The sequence below is a fragment of the Rana temporaria genome, chromosome 10 (genome assembly GCF_905171775.1).
Source record: "Rana temporaria chromosome 10, aRanTem1.1, whole genome shotgun sequence".
In the NCBI taxonomy this organism is placed as follows: domain Eukaryota; kingdom Metazoa; phylum Chordata; class Amphibia; order Anura; family Ranidae; genus Rana; species Rana temporaria.
Window position 1 is genome coordinate 57,041,748 of NC_053498.1, and position 23,837 is coordinate 57,065,584.

Below are 23,837 nucleotides of genomic sequence, written 5' to 3' on the forward strand. Positions count from 1 at the left end.
CCCTCCCTCCCCTCCCCCCTCCCTACTCTAATCATCCGCTTTATTGGGTTTTCTTTCACACGGGGTATCTCATTTCTTCCAACCAAGGGTTCCACATTTTACAAAAGTCCCTGATATTCCCTCTCCTGGTATAGACCACCTTCTCCTTCCAGATTGTCTCAGTGACTACGTTGGTCCATTTCTTTACTGATGGAGGGTTCGCTGCTTGCCACCTCTGAGCTATTAGCTTTCTTGCCTGAAAACAACATCTCAACACTGCTTTTGATGTGCTGGTCATTCTACTTATTTCTTCCCCTAGACACAAGGTACATAATCTGGGGTTCATCTCCAACTTTATTTTATATATCTTGTTAATGATGTCCAGTATCCCCCTCCAATACCTGAACAGTTTCGGGCACTTCCATATCATATGCAATAAATCTCCTGTTTCTTGGCACCTGGGGCATCCTGCATCCATTCTCAATCCGAATTTAAATAATATCTTAGGTGTGTAATATGTCCTATGTATCAGCATCAGGAAGGAAAATCTCTGTGCTGGCGAGACTGTAGCCGAGTGTCCTCTTTCCAATACCTTCCTCCATTGATCCTCTCTTATAATCCCTAGGTCTTCCTCCCATTTTACTCTACGTTTAAGTTTTTCTGGGCCTTCAATGCTCTCCTTGCATATGTATGAGTATACCTCAGAGATAAATCCCTTCATCTTACTCCAGTTATTCAGTTTCTGAAGGATAAAGGTCTTAACCCATATTGGCCCTACTCTATTAAACTGAACATCTAGAGCATGTCTGATTTGGAGGTATCTATAGAATGTATGTTTAGGTACATCATATTCTTTTCTGATTGTGGCAAATGTTTTTATAGTTCTTCCTTCATATAACTGTGCCAATCTAGTGATCCCCTTGGCTGCCCATTCATTAATTTTCCCTACTGACTCCAGTTCCTGGAGATTCCTATTATCCCAGAGTGGTGCGTTTTCTGTCATTCCTTCCTGTCCTCCTAGTATCTTTACTGCTTTCCACACTTTAAGGGCCATCTTAACCGTTGGGATTCTATTAGTAAAGGAATTGGCCTCCAGTACCTCCACCGCTGTCTTATGGGGTGCCCCTACAAACATCAATCCCAGATTTGTATCCCCTCCTGATTCAGTTCTCACCCCTATGTGCTGCAGCTTTGCTGCCAAGAAATAGCATTGTGGGTGGGGTACTGCCATTCCTCCCTCTCGTATAGGTAATTGCAGTGTTTGCAACTTGATTCTAGATTGACCCCCTTTCCAGATTAGTTCTCTGAACGATGTATCTATTTTCCTGAACCACTTCTTATCTATCCATATTGGTGTGTTATGCAATATGTACAATAATTGGGGCATCCACAGCATTTTAATCAAATTGCATCTCCCTGCCACTGATAGGGGTAGATACCGCCATATTTGGATTTTCTTTTTAAATTTAGACAGAAGGGGTACTAAATTATACTTTATGTATTTATTGCGATCGCTTGTTATGAATATTCCTAAATATTTCATTATCTCAACTTTCTTCACCTGGGGGATTTCAACTGAGGTTTGACTCTCTATTGGATCTATCGGCATTAATGCTGATTTCTCCCAGTTTATTACCAATCCTGATAATTTCCCCAAATCTCTAAATATAGTCATTGCTTGTTTAATGGATTGATTCGTGTCCCCGAGGAAAAGGAGAACATCGTCCGCATAAAGTGCGATTCTCTCCTCCCCTGTCGGCCTCACGAATCCCTCCATTTTTGTGTCTGCCCTTATTGCAATGGCCAGTGGTTCCATTACCAGCGCAAATAGTAGGGGTGACAATGGGCACCCCTGCCTCGTGCCCCTCTCTAACTGAATCTTACCTGAATAATCGTTATTGACCCTAATTCTCGCACTGGGACCGTTAGAGCGTTTTGATCCACCTAATAAACACTGGGCCGAACCCAAAAACTTCTAAAGTGTGCCACATATACTCCCATTCCACGCTATCAAAAGCTTTTGCTACATCTAAGGACATTACTGCTCTTGTACCTTTGTTCTCTGTTGGCGTTTGTATATTAAGAAATACCCTCCTGATGTTCATGCTAGTCGATCTTCCCGGTATAAACCCAGTTTGGTCTCGATGTGTTAGTCTTGTTATGATTTTATTTATCCTGGTCGCCATTATTTTAGCCAATATTTTGGCATCTGCGCATAGAAGGGAGATGGGTCTATATGAAGTGGTCTCTAGCGGGTCCTTCCCATCCTTATGCAGTACTATTATTGTTGCTTCGGTCATCGAGGTGGGCAATTTCCCCTCCCTCAATGACCAATTCAACACTTTAAGGAGTTCTGGGAGTAGTATTTTCCCATAGTATTTGTAGGTTTCCACAGGGAGCCCATCCGGTCCGGGTGATTTCTGGTTTGCCATTTCTGCCACTGCACTTTGTATCTCTTCAAGAGTTATTGGGGCCTCCATTTGCTTTTTTCTATCTCAGTTAGAATTGGTATCTCTAAGTTTTTAAAAAAGAGTTCCAACTCCTCCGCTCCCACAGCACCCTGCGATTTATATAGCTTGTCATAGTATTCTCTAAATGTATCTGTTATTTCTGACACACGGGTAGATATCCCTCCGCTCAGTTTTTTAATAGCAGTTATTGTGGATGGGGAGGAGTTAGTTCTCACTACGTGAGCCAGCATTCTCCCAACATTTTCCCCTTCCCCAAATGCAACTTGCTTCTGGAATAATTTCTTATTCTCTGATTTTCTTATCATTACGTTTTTATAATCTTGTTGCTTATGCAGCCAAATTCTTTGCTTATCTAATGTTGGGTCTTCGATATATTCCCTTTCGGCATTCACTAGTTCATCTCTTATCCTTTTTTCCCAATCTTTTGATGCTTTTTTTGTTTTTGCCACTTGTTGAATGCATAAAAGCCTGAGGAATGCTTTCAACGCATCCCATATTACATCCGGTGTTGCAGTTCCTTCGTTAATCTCTATAAACTCTTTTAATTTATCTAATATCTCCTCTGGTTTCCCTATTAATTCAAACCACAGTGGACTGATTTTCCATATCGTATTAGACCTCTTTGTCTCTAAACACATAGTTATTGTTACCAATGAGTGGTCTGATACCCCTCTAGGCTGGTATTCAATTCCTTTTATGACTTGAGATGCTTCTACATTACCCAATACGAGATCTATCCTTGAGAGTGTATTATAGGAGCTAGAGCAACAAGAGTATTGTAAAGCCTCTGGATTTCTCTCTCTCCAGACATCAAACAGTCCTGCTTCCTGTAGAAACGGAGACAACCGGCTCTCAGAAATATTTGATTTGTTTCCCCTTGGGAATCTATCCCTGTCTTTATTTATAACCTCGTTAAAATCTCCCACTACTATAACTGGGATACCCGACTTATCTATCATAAAATTCATTAGTTTGTACACAATTTCCAACTTAAATGGCGGTGGGATATATATGTTTGCTAAGACATATTCCTTGTTCTCAATTACACAATAAAGAAAAATGTACCGCCCCTCTTCATCAATACTGATCTGTCTACAGGTAAACAACACTCCTCTTTTAACCATAACAGACACTCCCCTTGAATAAGAGGTGTGTACTGAGTGGTATTGATATTGAAATTTCTTGCTCTGGACTTGTTTCTTAATTTCTTTGGTGTAGTGTGTCTCCTGCAGACAGATCAGTCCTACCTCATATACATCCAGCATGTCAAATACAGCAGCTCTCTTAACTGGAGTGCCCAATCCACGGACATTCCAGGACCCAATTCTCAACTCTCTAGATTGCATAGAAACCATCCGTATAAAGAAGAAAAAGAAAACAATAAAACTTGAAATCTATAAAGCCTAGGGCTTCCTAAAGAGACACCCGTCACTACCATATCACTACCATATAACATCTTATAGGGAAAAAAAAAAAAAAAAGGAATTTCTATCTGTGCACGTGCGCACGTGTGCTCCGAATTTGTTTCATTTTCAGAGGGTATAGCACTATGACTTCCCCACTTTTAATACTTATTTTAATCATACATTTTTTTATCGTGTACTTGTGAGGCATCTGTGTAACTATACTATCATTTCTTAATTTACTTGTGTATTCTATCTTCAAAAAGGAAAACTTTTTTTCTTTTTTCCTCAATAAATGAATAAAAAGAGAAAAAAAAAAAAAAAGAAAAAATTTAAAAAATAATAAGATAGAAAAAAAAACGTGTTTTAAAGTTTTTTTTTTTGGGGGACCCCATCCATGTGCACTGTCTATCCGTATATATATACACGTACACATACACACATATGCTTTACCCTTGCTATATTTAAACCCCTTCTATATTTTCTAAAATAACCCCCAATAATACCTGTAGATGCTTTACCCTCCCTGTGTTCAAATCCGGCTATATTTTCTGAGATAACCCTCAATAATACCTTACCCCCCCTCCCACCCACCCTCAAATTCTCCCTCCCTCCTCCCCACTCCCTCCTCCACCTTCCTAGGTAATCCCCCGGGGCTTTTTTTGTGATCGATCCATACGTCCCCAATCCTTTCACTACCGTGCTTTTCCCCCGCCCCCCCCTGCCAGCTCCCCCTCCCCCCATTCACCTCCTCCCTCCCCCCATTCGTTCCACATACCAAATACCTTTACATTACATTCCAAAACCATTCTCCTCCCTCATGTGGTGTATGTCCCCCTCTACCCATCACCTCTATAACTTTGTTTAAATTAACTTCCCCTCCTACCCATATTCCTTTCTCAAGTGTCCCTCCCTTTTTTTGAAAGCTGATCCTTTTTGTCCTCCAACCATGCCGTTGCATTTTCTGGGGTATCAAAGAAAAAAGTCCTATCCAGTGCTGCTACACGTAGCCTTGCTGGATATAGTAGGGCATAGGAGAGTTCAAATTTCTGCATCTTGCGTTTAACATCGATAAAGTTTGCCCTCCGCTTCTGTAGGGAGGGTGAGAAGTCAGGGTATAATGAGACCCTATGTCCTTCATAAAAAATATTCCCTGCTTCTCTACTCTCTCAGTAGTGTTACTTTATCTTTGTAATTCAGGAATTTCATTAGCATTGACCGTGGGTGTCCGCCAGAAGGGGGAGGTTTAGCCGGGACTCTGTGTGCTCTTTCTATCGAAAACTGTTGTGTGAAGCACTCTCTCCCAAATAATTTTATGAACCAATTTTCCAGGAACTCTGTTGGGTTGGTCCCCTCACATTTTTCTGGTAGACCCACTAGACGCACATTATCCCTGCGAAGCCTGTTTTCTATGTCATCCATCTTCTCATCAAATTTGCTCATTTGTTGTTTCATTATTTTAACCTCTTCTTTTACTGGGTATAACTCATCCTCTATTTGGGATATCCTTCCCTCTGCCTCCGTTAACCTCCGATTTGTTCTTTGAAGTTCCTGTCGTACTGCTACCAGATCTTCTTTGATACCCTTCATTTGCTCACATAGTTCCCCTAGTGTCTGTTTACAAGCATTAACCACAAGGAACACACCGCCTAGCGTAGGGGTACTTGTAATGGGAGGGGAATTTGATGCTGGTTCTGTCTCCACCTCTTTATTGGCTACGGCTGTGCTTTTACCACTTGTGTTTTTTGTTGTAGTGGTCGCTGTTTGTCCCTGGCTCTTCCTGTCTGTTTTTACCGGGGCTGATGATCCTGTCTTAACAGGTGTATGATCTGCTGTATGAAAATATTTTTCCAGTTTAGCGGTTGCTGCAGAAGCTTGGTTCCCCTTATCTTTATCTATGGCTGACCGAAGAGCTTGTGGCCCTGACATCGTGACCTTATAAGCTTTATCAATCTCCAAGCGAGCAGAGAGTAATCTGGAAAACGGCAGTGGACAGGGTCTATAAATCAGGCGATGTTACCCCTACAGCTTTACAGCACGGGGGCTCAAGGAACTCCAAGAGGGCTGACCACAGATCGGAGCGATATTTTGCCTATTTACCAATTGTCTCCTGGTGGTCTCTCAATTTCTTTTCAAAAAGAATTTACAAGCATTTACGAGAAGTCCAGAGGAGATGATGTTCCCCACACTCTGTTTCAGAATGGGTAATACTCAAGATATCACCTTATATCAGGACCTACCGATATCAGTAGAAGGATGACAGCGCAGCAACAGCCACAGTTTTATCAAGGAGAGAGAGAAAAAAAAAGGAGTAGTAAGCCGCTGGTAAAAAACTTCAAATTATTATTCTTTTCTCTCCAATAATACCACCGCGGTAGTTCCTTCTCTCCCACTTCCCTATACTGTAGGAAGGAGGTAAAGTGCAGAGTGCAGATTTATAGGACAGTTCAATTAAGTCCCCCTTTTTTGCTGGTACACAGTCCTGTGCAATGTATATACAAAAAAAACAGTGCCTTACTCACTGCGCCTCTGAGTGTTGTCTTCCCTCAGCTTCAGAGTCTTTTCAGTTCTGCTGTTCAAATCAGTTCAGTTCAGCTGTCTCGATGTCACTGCGGTGACCCCCCCGCACAGCTATGGCACACAAACCGCTCTTGCTCTCTGCGCTGCGGGCCCCTGTCCTCATGCAGATTTGCGCTCTCTTCGGCTCCTCCGAGGGTACAGGGGACCTCCACTAGCCGCTACAGCTGGTTCCTCCGGCCGTCAGCCTCGGCACGCCGGGATTCGCTAAGCCGGTCACGTGTCCCCGTCAGCTGACCGCAATCCTCCAATCACGATCTCCGGGGGGAGCGAGTCTGCAACAGACCCTACGGGGCTCCGTGGGACCACTGGTCACTCAGCGTCACTCAGCGTAGAACAAGGGGGACACCTTACCACCCGCTCCAGCACAGCGCCCACACAGCAAAGTAGGTGAAACAAATGGGACAGATTTTGGCAATACCTCGAGTTCCTTCCTCCACAGTAAGCTGCCTTGATGCCTCACAGACTCAGGTCAGATCATTGCCATTGCCACTGTCACGTTCATAGCAGACGGTGTAAAACTTGACCGCAGATTCAGGCTGGCAGTGTATTAACCGGGTGTATCAACTCCAGTATCAGGATTTAGCTGGATAGAACGAGGACTTTAGGCAGGAGGTTGAAGCTGCATATTTAGGCATTGGGTAGACCATGGGAGACACACACCTCTCTCCATGCCTCACATCTCCCTCACACACTGCACGTCTCCACACCTACATCCGGTCACGCCCCCATTAATAATTCTTAGTATTCCTTTAAATTTTAGTGAGAGGTTTATTTTGGAATATTATCTGTTACCTTTTGTGTCACTGTGACCAACTGAATTTCACAATTTTTCTAAGTTGGCTCCATTATTCGTGAAAGTATTGTTATCTGCATTCTTTTTTGTCAGTGGTATTAACCAGTCCATCATGGTTTGGTACACTACCTAAGCAATAGTGGGTAATATTAATTTTCATTTTTAACAATCATATTTTGTGTACACTTTGGCAGGTTCATTATTGTGAATTCCATCTTTTGCATATATTTTTTTATAATCTAAGCTTCCTGGCTATAGTGGTACATACACAGGGCCGGCGCTACCACTAGGCGGATTAGGCGACCGCCTAGAGCGCACTGCCGCCTAGAGCGCACTGCCGCTATTACTCCCGAGTCCTGCACTGTGTCCTCCACAAAAATGCTGGCAGCGCCCTCAGCCCTGACATGTCAAGCAGCCCCCCCCCCAGCGCGGCTCAAGTTCTCCGCTCCGAGTGACAGTGTGTCTGTGTCAAAGGATAGGTCCCCCCCAGCCTGGGCGCACACCACTGTTTCATGTGATGTGTCATGTAATAATACAGTACTGAGTGTGTGTCATCATCATCTCATCTCCTGTGTCCGTCCGTGTCCAGCACAGAGCCGACTCACATGAGGCAGCAGCCCCTCCCTTCTCAGCTCTGTGTCCACACTGACTGATTGTGTGTGACAGGAGCCAGAGGTGTACCGCAGCACAGCGCCCCACCGGCACCCCCCCTCTCCTGAGTCCTGGCACAGTGTGTGGAGGATGCCGCGTGATGCATCATGGGATACTGGCGGCTCCCGGGCTTGGGGGGGACAGCCTCAGGTGGAGCATAATATTAAAGAGGCACCCCAGTGCCACTGTACAACAGCAGAGGTGGTGTGGGCGAGGTAGGGCAGGCAGCCACCACAGGGTTCACCGTTCAAGTTGGTGTGGTGAGTAAAGTAAAACTTTTGTGTATGTGATGACAATTTTTTTTTAAATGTATGTGTATATTAAAATATCTGCCCCCACCCCCCCAGAGCTTGATTTGCATTGATTGGCACTGATGGACGCTGGTGAGGCTGTATTTGATGGACGCGGTGAGGCTGCATTTGATGGGTGCTGGTGAGGCTGCATTTGATGGGCGCTGATGACACTGTATTTGATGGGCGCTGATGACACTGTAATTGATGGGCGCTGGTGACTCTGTATTTGATGGGTGCTGATGACACTGTATTTGATGGGCGCTGGTGACTCTGTATTTGATGGGCGCTGATGACACTGTATTTGATGAGCGCTGATGACACTGTATTTGATGGGCGCTGGTGACGCTGTATTTGATGGGCGCTGGTGACGCTGTATTTGATGGGCGCTGGCGACACTGTATTTGATGGGCGCTGGCGACACTGTATTTGATGGGAGCTGGTGACACTGTATTTGATGGGCGCTGGTGACACTTTATTTGATGGGCGCTGGTGACACTTTATTTGATGGGCGCTGGTGACACTGTATTTGATGGGCGCTGGTGACGCTGTATTTGATGGGTGCTAGTGAGGCTGTATTTGATGGGTGCTAGTGAGGCTGTATTTGATGGGCTCTTCGTTAGAAAGGTGGGGTATACATGGGCAGGGTAAAGAGGGTGGGGTCAAGGGGGGCGGCAAAATTAGGTTTCGCCTAGGGTGTCAAAAATCCTTGCACCAGCCCTGTACATACATGCGCCAGAGATGTATTACTTATTTTATTTTGTGAACATATTTTAGTGTGTTGTTATCGTCCATGGTCTTTTCCTTCCATCTGATTGTGGGCAGGATTTGTCCATGGCTTTACGTTGGTCCATTGTGCCTAAAACGAGCTCCAAACTGACATGCCTTTTTAACACTGCTATCATGCAAGTGTGTTTTTGTCTTTTTAAATAAATTTTATCTATGGTTTTACACTATTGCGGCCCTCTATGTGTTTTCCATGGTACTCGGTAATCAAGCTTTCCTTATACTGGATTGAGACGGGGATTGGCCCATCTGCACTTCAACTTCCACAGTGTTAACCTACATGCTTTCTGGGGTCCTCTTTTGATTAAGGGACCGCTGGAAATCTGGTAAGCGGATTTAATACTCTTATGGTGGAGGATCACTGTCTATCGGATTGTCACTACAAGTTTATGATCAACATCTGTAGACTTTTTTTCTTCTTTTTTTCATTGCATTGGTGAATAGGATCTACGTTGTCCCCCTAAGGACTTTGATTTTCCTGTTTTTATGTTCCTTATTATTCATGGACAATCAGTTGTGACATGATTTTTGGGCTCATTTATTTTGTTATATAATTGTTTGGCGCTTCTTGTTTTTTTGCAATAGTAGAAAATTTTACAATTAGAAAATGAGATTGAAACTGACACAACCCTACAGACACAGTGGGCAGGCTCTAGCGGGACGGACATGCCTGCCTAGAGCTCCTCTCAATGGGAAAATAAAGCCGCAGATATTTCCATTCCTAGACATACTCCGCTGGATAAAAACGAAGACAAAAGCTGCAGGAAGGTGAGGGGCACATATTTAGAGCAATATGGTGCTGGGTGGCTCAAGGAACAAAGCTAAAATGAGTCTCGTCAGCAGAGCTCAGCAGAGCAAAGGTGCTGTTAAAAAGGCGGCATTCACCTCAGAGCGGCTCCCCTCAGGGAAAGAGAAGAAGCACTCTGCTAAAACAGCTAAACCTATGGCTACCTCGGCCAATTCCACCTCAGACAGTGATGGTAAAGGTACAAATACAGCAATAATAACCGCTACACAAGAGGATACAGTCCCCTCAGGGTTAAACAGTTTGAGAAAATGCTTCACAAAGCATTGAAACAGACCTCTGACCAGATTACTACAAGTCTTACTAGAGAAATCAGGGAGCTGGGAAACCGCACTGAAGCCCTGGAAGCTAAAACTGAAGAAATTGAAGTCTATACCCAAGACTGCCTGAACGACATAGATTTACTCAAAGAAGAAAACCTAACATTACAAAACAGGCTGGAAGATTATGAGAACCGTGCTAGGAGGTCTAATTTAAGGTTCAGAGGCATACCAGAGTCTGTAGTAGACCTTCAATCCACCATAATGACATTATGCCAGGAATTGCTTCCAGGTACAGCAGTGGAACGCTTGGAGATGGATAGAGTACACAGAACACTCACTCCTAAAAAGGCAGATGGTCCCCCTAGGGACATAATAGGCAAGTTTCATTTTTATAGAACCAAAGAACAATTACTGGAGGCAGCAAGTGAAAAGAGTAATCTGTCATTTCAAGGCATCAGTTACCAAATATATGCGGACATCTCGCAGCTAACCATAGCTAAAAGAAGAGCTATGAAACCCCTCTTAATAGAATTGCAGCAACGCAATATAAAATATCAATTGGGATTTCCCTTCTCCCTCCGTTTCACGTACCAAGGGACGAAAATAGTCTGTAGATCTCCTGACCAACTACACCAGGCCCTTATAGACTTCAAGCTGATTGAGAAACCCTCCACTGCTTCAAACACACGCAGAAGAACAGCCTCAACCTTGTGGCTCCACCTATCTGTCATAATTGGTTGTATACCCAATGTTGATTTGTGGGGTCTGTTCCCAAATGTTTTTAACGTGTAAACCGTTTTATGTAAATACATTTTGTTTTTTACACTTACCTGGTTTCTTATCAGTGCCGTGAAAGTCCCTCCCCCTCCTCCCCCCCCTTTTTTTGACTTATGTTTATGGAATTGCCTGGGCCTCAAGCAGCCTTGGCTCTTTAGACTATTAGGTCATACAAGTTATATACTAACTGGGATGTTGGCACAATTAAAATAGTTGTATCATTAGTCTAATTGAGGCAATACTCACCCCTTTTGACAACAGCCTTAACCTCCTCTTACAACAATTCCACACAGCAAGAGCAGAACGGCGGTACCCGGCAGTCAAACAAGCGGAGCAGATATGCGCCACAGCCTCAGGATCATGAAGACACGATGGACTGATATTCCTGTATTTCTAATCTTTCTCCCCTTCTTTTTTAGGTTGTGAAAATGTTTTTTTGCAGCCATCCTGGTTGCTCTAGCCTCATGATGGTTTTACCTTCCTCTTCTTGTTAGGTTCGGTTTCAACACTAATTATTGGTGGTAAAATTATTTTCCCACACACTGCAAAACATGGATCTTGCAGGGAACTGGCCCCTATGCCTTATTACCTGTTCGTAGTTCATACCCCATGCAGATCCATGAACTACATTATGAGTGACCCCTTATGGGAGCCTGCGGATCTACCCACACCAGCTCCACCTGACTCACTATAAAGTATCTCTCACTAATCTTTAATGCTCAAATTCATGGATAAACAGCTGATTTGCCAACTGACACCCTTCTTCCTATTTTACTCGTGTTAATCTCTGCCTAACGGCTGGCAATCACTTAATATATTCTTAATGCCCAAATAATCCACTTGGCAATCAACATCCCTCCTCAACCTTCCTCTCAAATAGGTTATCCAGTGAGGCATTTAATTGATCGGAAACACCCTGCACCCAAAAGGGTGCACTCTTTACATTACAGTAGGCGGCACCCTGACCCATGGAAAAAACATGTGTCCCAATAGGTTCGCCTCAAGTCCCCAAATTAATATGTGGGGATTTGACGAGGACCCTTTTTCCCCTGGTGGGGGGATTTCCTCCCTCGCCACGGGTGAACTTTGAGCACTTAATCTGCATTTTATTGCATAAATGTACATTAATCTATAATGTTTTTCACTTTTCTTTTGAGATTTTCCATTTTGGATCCTACCCTTCCCCTTTCCCCACCTGGTCTGTAAGGAGCAACCCTGGTAAATACCGGACAAGGAAGCAAGGTAAGAGGAGATTTTTGGTTTGGCTACCATGGCACCTTTGAATATGATATCTCTCAATGTACAAGGCTTGAATACACCACAAAAACGGACAAAAGCATTTAGGCTCTTCCAATCTAAAAAGACTCACATAGTCTGTTTACAAGAGACACACTTCACCCCTACATCAACCTCCAAACATTTTAATAATGCATACCCACAAATATATACGGCATCTGCCTCAACCAAGAAAAGAGGTGTCCTAATAGCTTTCCACCAATCAACCCCATTTACCCTGAAAACTGAACTCAGAGACCCTGAAGGTCGATATCTGATCTTAACAGGATACATCCTAGATACGGCGGTTACGGTCATATCCTACTACGCCCCTAATCTCAATCCTTTGCCGTTCATGTCGCACCTATTCCAAACAGTCAACACACACAAAATGGGTTTCCTTTTCATAAGTGGAGACTCGAACCAAGTTCTACTCCTGTTCCTAGACAAGTCTCCCTACACCCACCTGAAACACCACCCAAAATGGACCCTATCTTCTCTTCTTTCGAAATACAACCTAGTAGATTCTTGGAAAGAAATTAACCCCACAAAGCGCAACTACACCTACTACTCTAATCCCCACCGATCGCTTAGTCGCATAGATCATATCTTCCTAACAATTGGAATGCTGCCAGAAGTCCTTAGCTCTGTTATAATCCCCAATCCCTGGTCAGACCATAATGCTGTATTAACAACAATAGCGTCAACCATCCCTAAAAAACAGGATCCTACCTGGTACATGCCAGAAATTCTACTCAAACACCCCGCCCACTGTCTAGAAATAGAGCAAGCGTTGAAAGATTATCTGAAATTTAACGCGACCCCAGAAATATCTGCTCTCACACTATGGGAGGCCCATAAACCAGTACTGAGAGGGGCTCTTCAAAGACAACTAAGGATCCTTAAAAGAGAACGAAAACAATTCACAATAAAACTGGAAACAGAATTCAATCTGGCATATTTAGCTTTCCAAAGTGACCATTCTCACAATGCTAAAAATCGCTTAGATAGAGCGCGCTTAGAGTATGACTTGTTTCTCACAGAATCGGCAAACAAATCTTTGAATAGGTCCAAACATACCTTCTATAAAAGTGCTAATAAAACTGGTGCATACCTTGCTAGAACGCTTAATTCAATAAACAAGTCATACTCTCCTATTAAACTGAAAATAGCAAATACAATTACTAGCAATCCCCTTAAAATAGTGCAGAAATTCGGAGCATATCTGAAAAAGTTATATTCAGAAACAAATACATTTAATGAAAAAGAAGCGGATTATTTTTTCTCACAAATTCATTTGCCCCGAATGTCCGAATCCCAAAAAGAACAACTAGAGAAATCAATATCACAAGAAGAAGTAACCGAAGTAGGGCTGCAACTAACGATTATTTTTATAATCGATTAGTTGGTCGATTATTGTTTCGATTAATCGACTAATCGGATAATCTTAAAAATAAAAAAAGTGTGGTGTACAATTTAGTTAATATGTACATAAAATAAAAAAAGGCAATTTATTCTTAAATATCCATATGCAGTGGTAAATATAAATAACCAACTACAGTAATTGCAATGCCTTCTATTACCTCCACTTTCTCTGGGTTCAGATGCTGATCTTCCCTGCACAGAGTCTTTAAAGTGTTTTTTTTTAAACAAACTTGTTATACTTACCTGCTCTGTGTAATGGTTTTGCACAGAGCAGCCCAGATCCTCCACTTCTGGGGTCCCTCACTGATGATTCTGGCTCCTCTTGCCTTCAGAGTGCCTCAATAGCAAGCTGCAAAGTATAGTATAGCACGCCCGCTATAGCAAGGTTAAAAAAAAAACACTTCTGCCTTTAGAACCACTCACTACACGGTATATCAAAGGTATACGGGATATTAACAGAACTCGAGACTCAGGAAGCATTGCCTTTTTTTAGAAAAATGGGAAAGCGATATTGGTAAAAAAATTGATAAAACACAAATGATAGGTGCAGTATATAATCATGCAGCGGACATTACCACCATAGAAGCAAACTATAAATGCATGGTGCGATGGCACATGACCCCATCAAGAATGAGTAAGATTCACCCAAGAAATTCAGAGCTATGTTGGAGAAACTGTAAACAAAAAGGAACAACGCTACATATATGGTGGGACTGCCCGAGAATGCAGGAATTTTGGAAAGAAATCTTGAAATATATTGTAGAAATAACAGGGGAGACGATTCTATGTAGCCCGCTGACCTGTTTGTTTCACGGAACTGAAAAAACAAAAAAACAGTATGGAACAACTCTGGTCCCAGTGTTGTTAAATGCAGCTAAGGCTCTGATCCCCAAAAATTGGCTACACCCAAAGAGGCCATCAATTAAAGAGTGGATAGAAAGGGTGGAATATATAGAAGAGATGGAGTATCTTGCCTGCAGAGAGATAGGAGAAGAGGACAAAAACAGGATGGTTTGGGAAAAGTGGAAAGTGTTTAAATCCACAGAAAAGTTCGCCCAGGGAATGACAGAAGCAGAAAGCTGAGAAACCATAAAGAAGATTGCATGGCACACAGATCCGGGGGGGGGGGGGGGGGGGGGGGGGGGGGAAGGAAAAGGGAAAAAAAAAAAAAAAAGAACCACTCACTTCCTGCCCAGGACTACATGTCCCATGAGGCATTGCTCCTCACACTTTCACATTCACAAATTCTCAGGCACTTACAGTAGTGACATGTATGGATGGTGTACTGAGCTGTATGTGTGCTGCACTGTATTTCCTGATATGTAAACAAATAATGTATTCTATATGCAGGCCAAATAATCAACTGGCCGATTAATCGATTATGAAAATAGTTGACAACTATTTTCATAATCGATTAATCGATTAGTTGTTTCAGCCCTAAACCGAAGCAATCAAGGAGCTCAAATTGAATAAAAGGCCCGGTCCTGGTGGATTCTCGGCCAAATATTATAAGATCTTCAGTGATCTTATTTCCCCTAGACTAGCTGATGCCCTCAACGAACTACTAAAACAAAAGACCTTTAGACAGGAATCGCTTTTAGCCACCATCTGTATGATCCCCAAGATGCATGCAGATAACACCCTCAGTGAAAATTATCGCCCCATATCAATGTTAAACGTGGATGTTAAACTTCTAGGTAAAATATTGGCGAAGCGTTTAAATGAAATAATTGGGACACTAATTCACAGAGATCAGGTAGGCTTCATGCCAAAGCGGCAAGCTGGGGACAATATAAGAAGGGCAAGTCTTCTGGCACATATAGCAAAGAAGAGAGGTATCCCTGCTTGCTTTCTTTCTTTGGACATAAAGCAGGCATTTGACTCGGTGTCCTGGCCATATCTGAGATATGCATTACAAAAGTGGGGCTTCGGCCCCAATTTTACGAAATGGATCCTGGAAATGTACAATGGCCCGAAGGCATATGTAAAATATGCGGGGTACAAGTCAGATACTTTTTCTATAAATAGAGGTACGAGACAGGGATGCCCGCTCTTTCCCTTAGGCCGGGTACTCACGAACAAACATGTACGGTGAAAGCGGTCCGTCGGACCGTTTTCACCGTACATGTCTGCCAGAGGGCTTCTGTACGATGGTTGTACACACCATCGTACAGAAGTCCGCGCGTAAACATTACGCAGGGCGTGTCCGAGTCGTCGCCGCGGCGATGACGCGGCGATGACGCGGAGACGTGGGCGGGCCTGCCATTTAAAGGCTTCCACTCATGCGTCAAAGTCATTCGATGCATGCGAGGGACGGCGGGCGCCTGGACATGTACGGTAGGTCTGTACTGACGACCGTACATGTCCGAGCGGGCAGGATTCCAGCGGACGGTTTTAAAACACGTCCAGGAATATTTGCCCGCTGGAAAAAGGCCCGGCGGGCAAATGTTTGCTGGAAGTCGGCCCGCTCGCGCCTACACACGACCAAACATGTATGCTGAAACTGGCCCGCGGACCAGTTTCAGCATACATGTTTGGTCGTGTGTACGGGGCCTTAGTATTTGCTCTCCTCATAGAACCTCTCGCACAAAAGATTAGGTCAGATCCAACGATTTTAGGGATAGAAGTAGGTGGCCATAATCATAAATTATGCATGTTTGCCGATGACATTCTCCTTTTTCTCGCGTCTCCCCAAGTTTCCGGACCCAACTTAACGTTAATACTAAAACAATTTGCTTCTTTCTCGGGGCTAGCTATCAATCCCAAAAAATGTCTTGCATTAAACATTTCTCTCTCTGATATAGAGCTAAGCACAGCCAAATCTGGTTTTCCCTGCAATTGGTCAGAAAAGAACATCCCCTATTTAGGAATACGCCTTTCAGCAACGCCGTCAGAACTGTACTCGTGCAATTACCCCAATATTTTGAAACAGATATCAAATCTCCTAAAATCCTGGGTCCATTTACCACTGTCATGGTTCGGAAGAATTAGCGCGGTTAAAATGATAATATTACCTAAACTCCTATACCTCTTCAGAGTGTTACCCGTCCCTATTCCAACATACTTCCTAAGAATTGTGCAAAAAAGAGTTTCTACCTTTGTTTGGGGACTCACTAGACCGAGAATAAAACCTCAAATCCTTCACCTTTCTAAAGTTATCGGGGGATTGGGATTACCCAACTTTACGAGTTACTATAGAGCAGCACAACTAGCAAACCTAGTGAAATATCACACCAAATGCGAACCTCCCCTCTGGGTATCAATTGAAGCAGTTAGAGTGCGACCCGGTTTCAATTTTTAAATGTTTTATGGATCTCTCCCAAAGCACGTAAACACATACAGAATCCTATCACCAAGCACTCTCTCTCCCTATGGGACAGAATGAAGGTCAAATATCTCCTACAATCCCCTCATATCCCCCTACTCTCATTCTATAGAAATCCTGCAATCTACCCAGCATGGATTTATCCCAACACTTTTAAAGAATAGGGTGATGAAAGACTGTACATGCCTGTATAAACTAACGGACACTTATTCTTTCAAGTCCTTTCCCACAATCTGTGAAAATTATGACATACCGCAAGCCGAAATATTTAGATATCTGCAAATAAATTTTTTTTTTAAGCCATCACTAGATTCTTCACCTACGCCGTTACGCTTACCCATTTTCGAATATTTCTGTAAAAATGGTCCTCATGCTAGGGGAATAATTTCAATGATCTACTCCCAGTTACTGACCAGCTCTATCACAGGGAAATTATCTTATGTGAGTAAATGGGAAAAAGATCTAGAACTAGAACTAGAGGCTTCGGAGTGGAAACAAATCTGGAATTGCACCAAGTCAGCATCCCTGAATGAATTAGCAATTGAAACAAACTATAAAGTAATCACAAGATGGTATTTAGTACCTGCCAGGATTGCGAAATATGTACAAAATTACCCGGAACATTGTTTCAGGGGTTGTTCATCAACAGGGACATACTTTCACATTTGGTGGTCGCGTCCAATAGCACAGTCATTTTGGTCAGAAATTTTCCATATAATCAACATACTCTCAGGCCTCGTACACACGACAGAGAAACTCGACGTGCCAAGCCCGTCGAGTTGCTCGTCGAGTTTCTTGTTGAACTTGTCGAGAAGCTCGGCAGGCTTGCTTTGCGTACACACGTAACATACCAAAATCTGGTCGTTCTCCGGCGCGATGACGCTCACGACGTATGACGCGACTATAAAGGGGAGGTTTGATTTTGTTGGCGCCACCCTTGGGGCTCCTTTTGCTGATTCCGTGTTTACGCGTGTTAGTAAAAGTTTGGTGAGTGACGATTCGTGCTTTTCAGTCTTTGTGCTTTCAGATTGATCTCTGCCGTTCAGTTTGTACTTGTGTGGGTCGTATCTAGGCAATCGAGACGTGCGGTCAGGTCGTATTGTTTTACATTGCGGTCCTGTCCCCGCGTTTTTCATTGTCAGGGTCGTTCTTCATAGGTCTTGCTGTTCTTCACTGCGGTCTGTTTAGTGCAATTCTGATTTGTCGTTCGTAACTAGCCTTGTAGCCATGTTGCAGGCACCTAGTCGTCGCCGACTTCGTGCTAAGCATCTTCTGTCTATAGGTCTGTTTGTTTATGACCTAGACGATGAGGAGTTCATGAACAGGAGGAGGACACGTTCATGGACCAAGAATTGGTTGCTCCGTAGGAACCAATTCTCTCACATGCCTTTGCTGCGGGAGCTTCAGGAAAATAATCCTGTTGATTACAGGAATTTCCTGAGGATGTCTGATCCCGTCTTTCAGCACCTGTTGGCTTTGGTGTCCCCCTATATTACCAGGCAGGACACCGTTATGCGGGAAGCCATCAGTGCTGAGCAGAGGCTAGTTGCCACCCTCCGTTATCTGGCAACTGGGAGAAGCCTTCAGGACTTAAAGTTCTCGACGGGCATCTCCCCCCAGGCTCTGGGCCTCATCATTCCTGACACCTGCTCTGCCATCATCCAGGTTCTGCAGGAGGAATATATGAGGGTAAGTTTTCTCCTTTAATCTCACATTTTATGTCTATAATGTATGCTAATGTCTTGTAGTTATCTCCTCCTTCCCTAATTACCATGTCTGGAATATGCTGTGAATGTCCCCTTTGACCCCATGCATGATGTAAACTTTGATGCCCCTTTTTTGGCCTACATGCATATTTCCCATCACTTACCTCCCCAGCATGCTATCCTGGGCCCCAACCTACCTAGTCTAGTCACTTCCCAATGTATTGTGTTATATCCATTGTAATGTCCCCCCCCTCCCCTCCAAAATGTGTTGTAAAGTCTATGTTCACCAATATTTAATTTTTTTTTATTTTAATTTTAGGACTCCAAAACTCATCTAGCCCTCTCCCCTCCAAAATGTGTTGTAAAGTCTATGTTCACCAATAATCAAAATTAATTTTTTTTAGTACTCCCAAACTCATCTAGCCCTCCCCTCCAAAATGTGTTGTAAAGTCTATGTTCACCAATAATCAAAATTAATTTTTTTTAGTACTCCCAAACTCATCTAGCCCTCCCCCAAACTTGGGCACTGGCCCATCAGAGGGGGTGTTTAATGTGTTAATTGGCTAAATATATTTAGATATAATATGCTAGTTCCCAGAAATGTTATAATGCTTATAATGTCTTTGTATAATCTGCTTGCAAGGTTATGTGGCTAATTTTTTCTTTTTTTCTTCCCCAGCTTCCGTCCACACCACAGGAGTGGCAGTCTGTGGCTTTGGACTTCCAGACCCGATGGAACTTCCCCAACTGCGGGGGAGCCATCGACGGGAAGCACGTCCGCATCGTGCCTCCACCCCGTTCAGGATCCCAGTTCTTTAATTATAAGGGGTTCAACAGTATTGTGCTGATGGCGGTGGTGTCAGCACAGTATGAATTCCTTTTTGTGGATGTCGGGATGAATGGACGGGTATCGGATGGGGGAGCCTTCAGGCAGACGGAGTTCGCGCTTCGCCTTCAGGATGATGATCTGTCATTGCCACCGGATGACCAGAATGTAGAAGGCCTGCCATTTGTTTTCCTGGCTGATGAAGCGTTTGCCCTGGGACCCCATCTTATGAGGCCATTCCCTCAGCGCACCCTCACCCCAGAGAGGAGTGTCTTTAATTTCCGGCTGGGCCGAGCACGTAGAGTGGTTGAGAACGCTTTCGGCATCATGGCCAGCCGGTTCCGCCTTTTCCTCACCTCTCTCCACATGGCGGAATATAAGTGGAATACAATTATTTTTGCCTGCTGCATTCTCCACAATTTTTTGCGGAGACAATCTCCAAATTATATGGCCCTGGTTGGGCCCGAGGCACAACATTTGACCCCTGCAGAAACTTTGGCGGGCCTTGAAGCTGGCCACACAGGACTGCCCCCCCAGAGTGCCCGTGAAGTCCGGGACAAATACATGGACTATTTCATGGGTAGGGGGGCAATACCATCTCAATCAAATTTGCCCTAATTGTAGCTTTCAAAAAAATAAATCATAATCTTTTTTCTAAACTTGTTATGTCTTGCTTGTGTTGTTTGGAGTTCTTTACTAAGTGTAACTAAGTGTATTTTCATTATCAACTAGCAAACATTTCCCAGGTGACCCCCAAACCAAACACATAGAAAATTTTACGTATTTTAGGAAAAACACCACACACTTTTTTGATGTTCAAAAGCTCTTTATTTTCTTAATTTTTTTATTTTTATTTTTTCATAAATACCCTACAACAATTTTTGGTATATTTTCTCATACAATATACAATCATTTTTGTAATTTTTTTGGTTTTTTTTTCTCATACAATATACAATCATTTTTGTAATATTTTTGGTTTTTTTTCTCATACAATATACAATCATTTTTGTATTTTTGTGGGTGATTTTTCTCATACAATATACAATCATTTTTGTAATATTTTTGGTTTTTTTTCTCATACAATATACAATCATTTTTGTATTTTTGTGGGTGATTTTTCTCATACAATATACAATCATTTTTGTAATATTTTTGGTTTTTTTTTCTCATACAATATACAATAATTTTTGTATTTTTGTGGGTGATTTTTCTCATACAATATACAATCATTTTTGTAATTTTTTTGGTTTTTTTTCTTAATAAACATTAAAATCTGGTTATATTATTTTTTTTTTTTTTTTTTTATTAAATAAAGTATAAAATCTGGTTTTATTATTTTTTTGTTTTTTTTTTAATTAAATAAACATCAAAATCTGGTATTAAAAATTTTTTTTGGTATTTTTTTCAGATTCAGACTCTCCCCAAAACATCCAATAAATTTTTTAATTTAGTTTCCACCCTCCTTGCTCTTTCGTTTATTTTTCTGTTGGCCAGATGTATCTCCTCCACCTCTTCTCTGCAGGCCCATATTTCGGAGATCAGCATCTGTTTAGTATGCCTGTCCAAGCCACCACCTGATCCTGAAATGTGGGACAAAACAATTTTTTTAAATTAGGCAGGCCTACATCTACATTACCTGAAGCTGGGTTAGTTATATGTTACTTTACCTGATGTGGTGGCAGGCTGCGCATCATCACCATCCCTCGGGGGTGTGGCTTGCTGGACTTCTTGCTCCCTTCTTGCTTCATGACGCCCTACGAGAATGAAGAAAATGGAAACAGGATTTTTATAGCTTATAGGCCTGAAAGAGGAATATGATTCACTTTATAAAATTTCTGGGACTATTGATGTTTAGAAAAACCCCTCAGGGCAAAACACAGGATTGAAGGCATTCACAAAGATCCTGACAAGTCTTGTAGCTTTGGTCTACTTTTAAACATGTAAGCCAACAAAGTATACACTGGATCACCTCAGCTCTGTGTGAAGCCCAAAATGGGTTATTAAAGGGGACAACAATTATGCAAATGAGTCCACATGTGTCACCGACTGCTGAGCAGACTCTCCTTTTACTGTATATTTAATTAATAAAAAAAGTTTTGTGGTTTTAATAGCACATCTACATAATTTTCACGATTGATCTCACCACAATTTTAAAAAAATGTCATAATTTGTAGGATTTTAAACACAATATTTAGTCGTTCCGAATGGACGTCCAGTTTGACGACAAATTATTGTGCCTAAAAAAATATTACAGTACAACCTGAAATAAAAAACACATGGCGCGGAACAAATCTTACAAAATATATAACAAACTTACTTCTTCTAATCACTCTCCTGATCCTCTTCATTTGTTCCGGCTCACGTTTCTTAAGGTCACACCACCTTTTCCGGATCTGTTCCTTGGACCTTTTCACTCCAAATTTGCGATGGAGACTCCTCCTCACCTTCTCCATTATTGCGGCCTTGACCTTGTTCGGGTACTTATATGGCCCATGCCTCCCATCGTAGTCCTCTGCTTTGAGGATGAGGACCATCTCCACCATTTCCTCAAAGGTCATGTTGGAGGCCTTACAACGGATTCGCCGTGCTGCCATATTCTCCATGTGCTTCCAACAAAAAAAAGATGGAAAAGGGGCGGGGAAAATACGATACCATGAACGTCAGGGGCGGGGAGACGTGCGTAAAGTCCCACATGCGCGTGTATAAAGGGCTACCACGTGAGTAAAAGGGGCGTTCACAGTTTGTGGAAGACGGCGGAGATAACGATCGGGTCAAAGACCGGTATGTAACTACATTTTACATGTTTTTCTTGATTGAATGATTTTGTGGCCTACATCTTAGGTTCATAAATTAAAACATAGCCAGTTTGAAATTTGAAGGTAATGGTCCGCTATAGTGCCGTCGTACGTAAACAACGCTTTGATTATGCATTTTGATCCAACTACTGTTGTGTGGGCAATCTCGGTTCTCATCAGGATGTCTTCTAAAAACAAGTCGGTTTAAACATGATGCAAATGGTCGCTTTTATGTCTTGACCAAACTATATCGGGAGTGCTTTTATCTAACTAACGTTTCATACACAAATGAGGATGAGATCTGGCTTATTAGTTCGACACAACTGGTCATCTGTTTCCTAGGAACTGACCCAACATGATCTGCTGCCAATTCCACCTTGTCGTTTTTGCGACGGAAGATAAGGGGCGGGGGGGAAACATCAATTTTTTTTAAGCATGGGCGGATGTCGTGTGCGGAGTGTATATAAGGCTCGAACACATGTAGCGTCCATACGACCGGGTTGCGTAAGAAAGACGTTTGAACGACAAGCGTGTAGGTATGCTTCGAACTTGGGACAGCAGTGGCATATTCAGGAAAGACAGACATTTAAAGGAGCAATAAGCCAAAATTGTTTGGGGCAGAAATAACTAACTTTACATTATATCAGTCTTGATTTCATGTCCTCATTGTCCCTTTTTGCTTTTAAGCAGCTGTAATCATTTGCATAAATCATCACTTCCTGGTTCTGCTCCCTCTCAAATTTATCAGGGGAGCTTGTCACTGGTCTAAGCTGTGTGTCTAAAAATCAACCAAAACAATGCTAATAATTTTAGAAATTAAAATATGCCCTGCTTTTATTTTTTTTGGGTTCTGTGTGTCTCTTTACTTCACAGAAACAATAACTAAATTTAAAAACAAAAGTGAAACTAGAGGCACATTATATGTATGCACTTGTATGTCTCTAGACACTGTAAACAGTCATTTCCTCCAAAAATATAGTTATCCATTAGTGACCCTTTAAGGGCTAGCTTGTGAGAAAGAGTAATTGACTTTATAGATTGTGTAGTGACATTATTTTTTTATCCTTGGTTTTGGACAGGAAAAGATGAATCTCTTTAACCGACCCGACTTCTTGGAGATCTTCATTGATAGGTGGCAAGAACTTCCTGTTCTGTGGGCCACCAAAGACCCCATCTCTAGAAATAGAGAATTGCGCAAAACTGCACTGGAGAGCCTGCTCCCACTTGTGCGGAGACAGGTGGGGTTTGATGTGACAACTGACCAGTTGGAGGTCAAAATTGGGACCTTGAGAGGCACCTACAGGAAGGCACGCAACAAGGTCTTGGCTTCGATGAGGTCTGGAGCTGGAGCAGGGCGGGTATTTAAACCCAAGTTGTGGTACTACAGCAAACTGAGCTTCCTGGATGAACACCTGGAGGTTAGGGAGTCACTTTCTAGCCTTCGCCCCAGAAGCCACAGAAGGTCCAGCCTTCCCTCCAGCCAACCTGCTGCTCCCTCTGCAGAAGAACCCTCTCAGCAGCCTTCCATCCTGGATGAAGATCCGGATTTGCCCAGCTGGAGCCAGGTATATAGTACTTTCAATGTGCAAATGTGTGGTGTTTAAATGTTGTTAAAGAGATGTAAATTAAGATATTAAAGGTAAATAAAAATTAGATCTAAAAGTGTTATTCCTAAAATTTGTCAGTA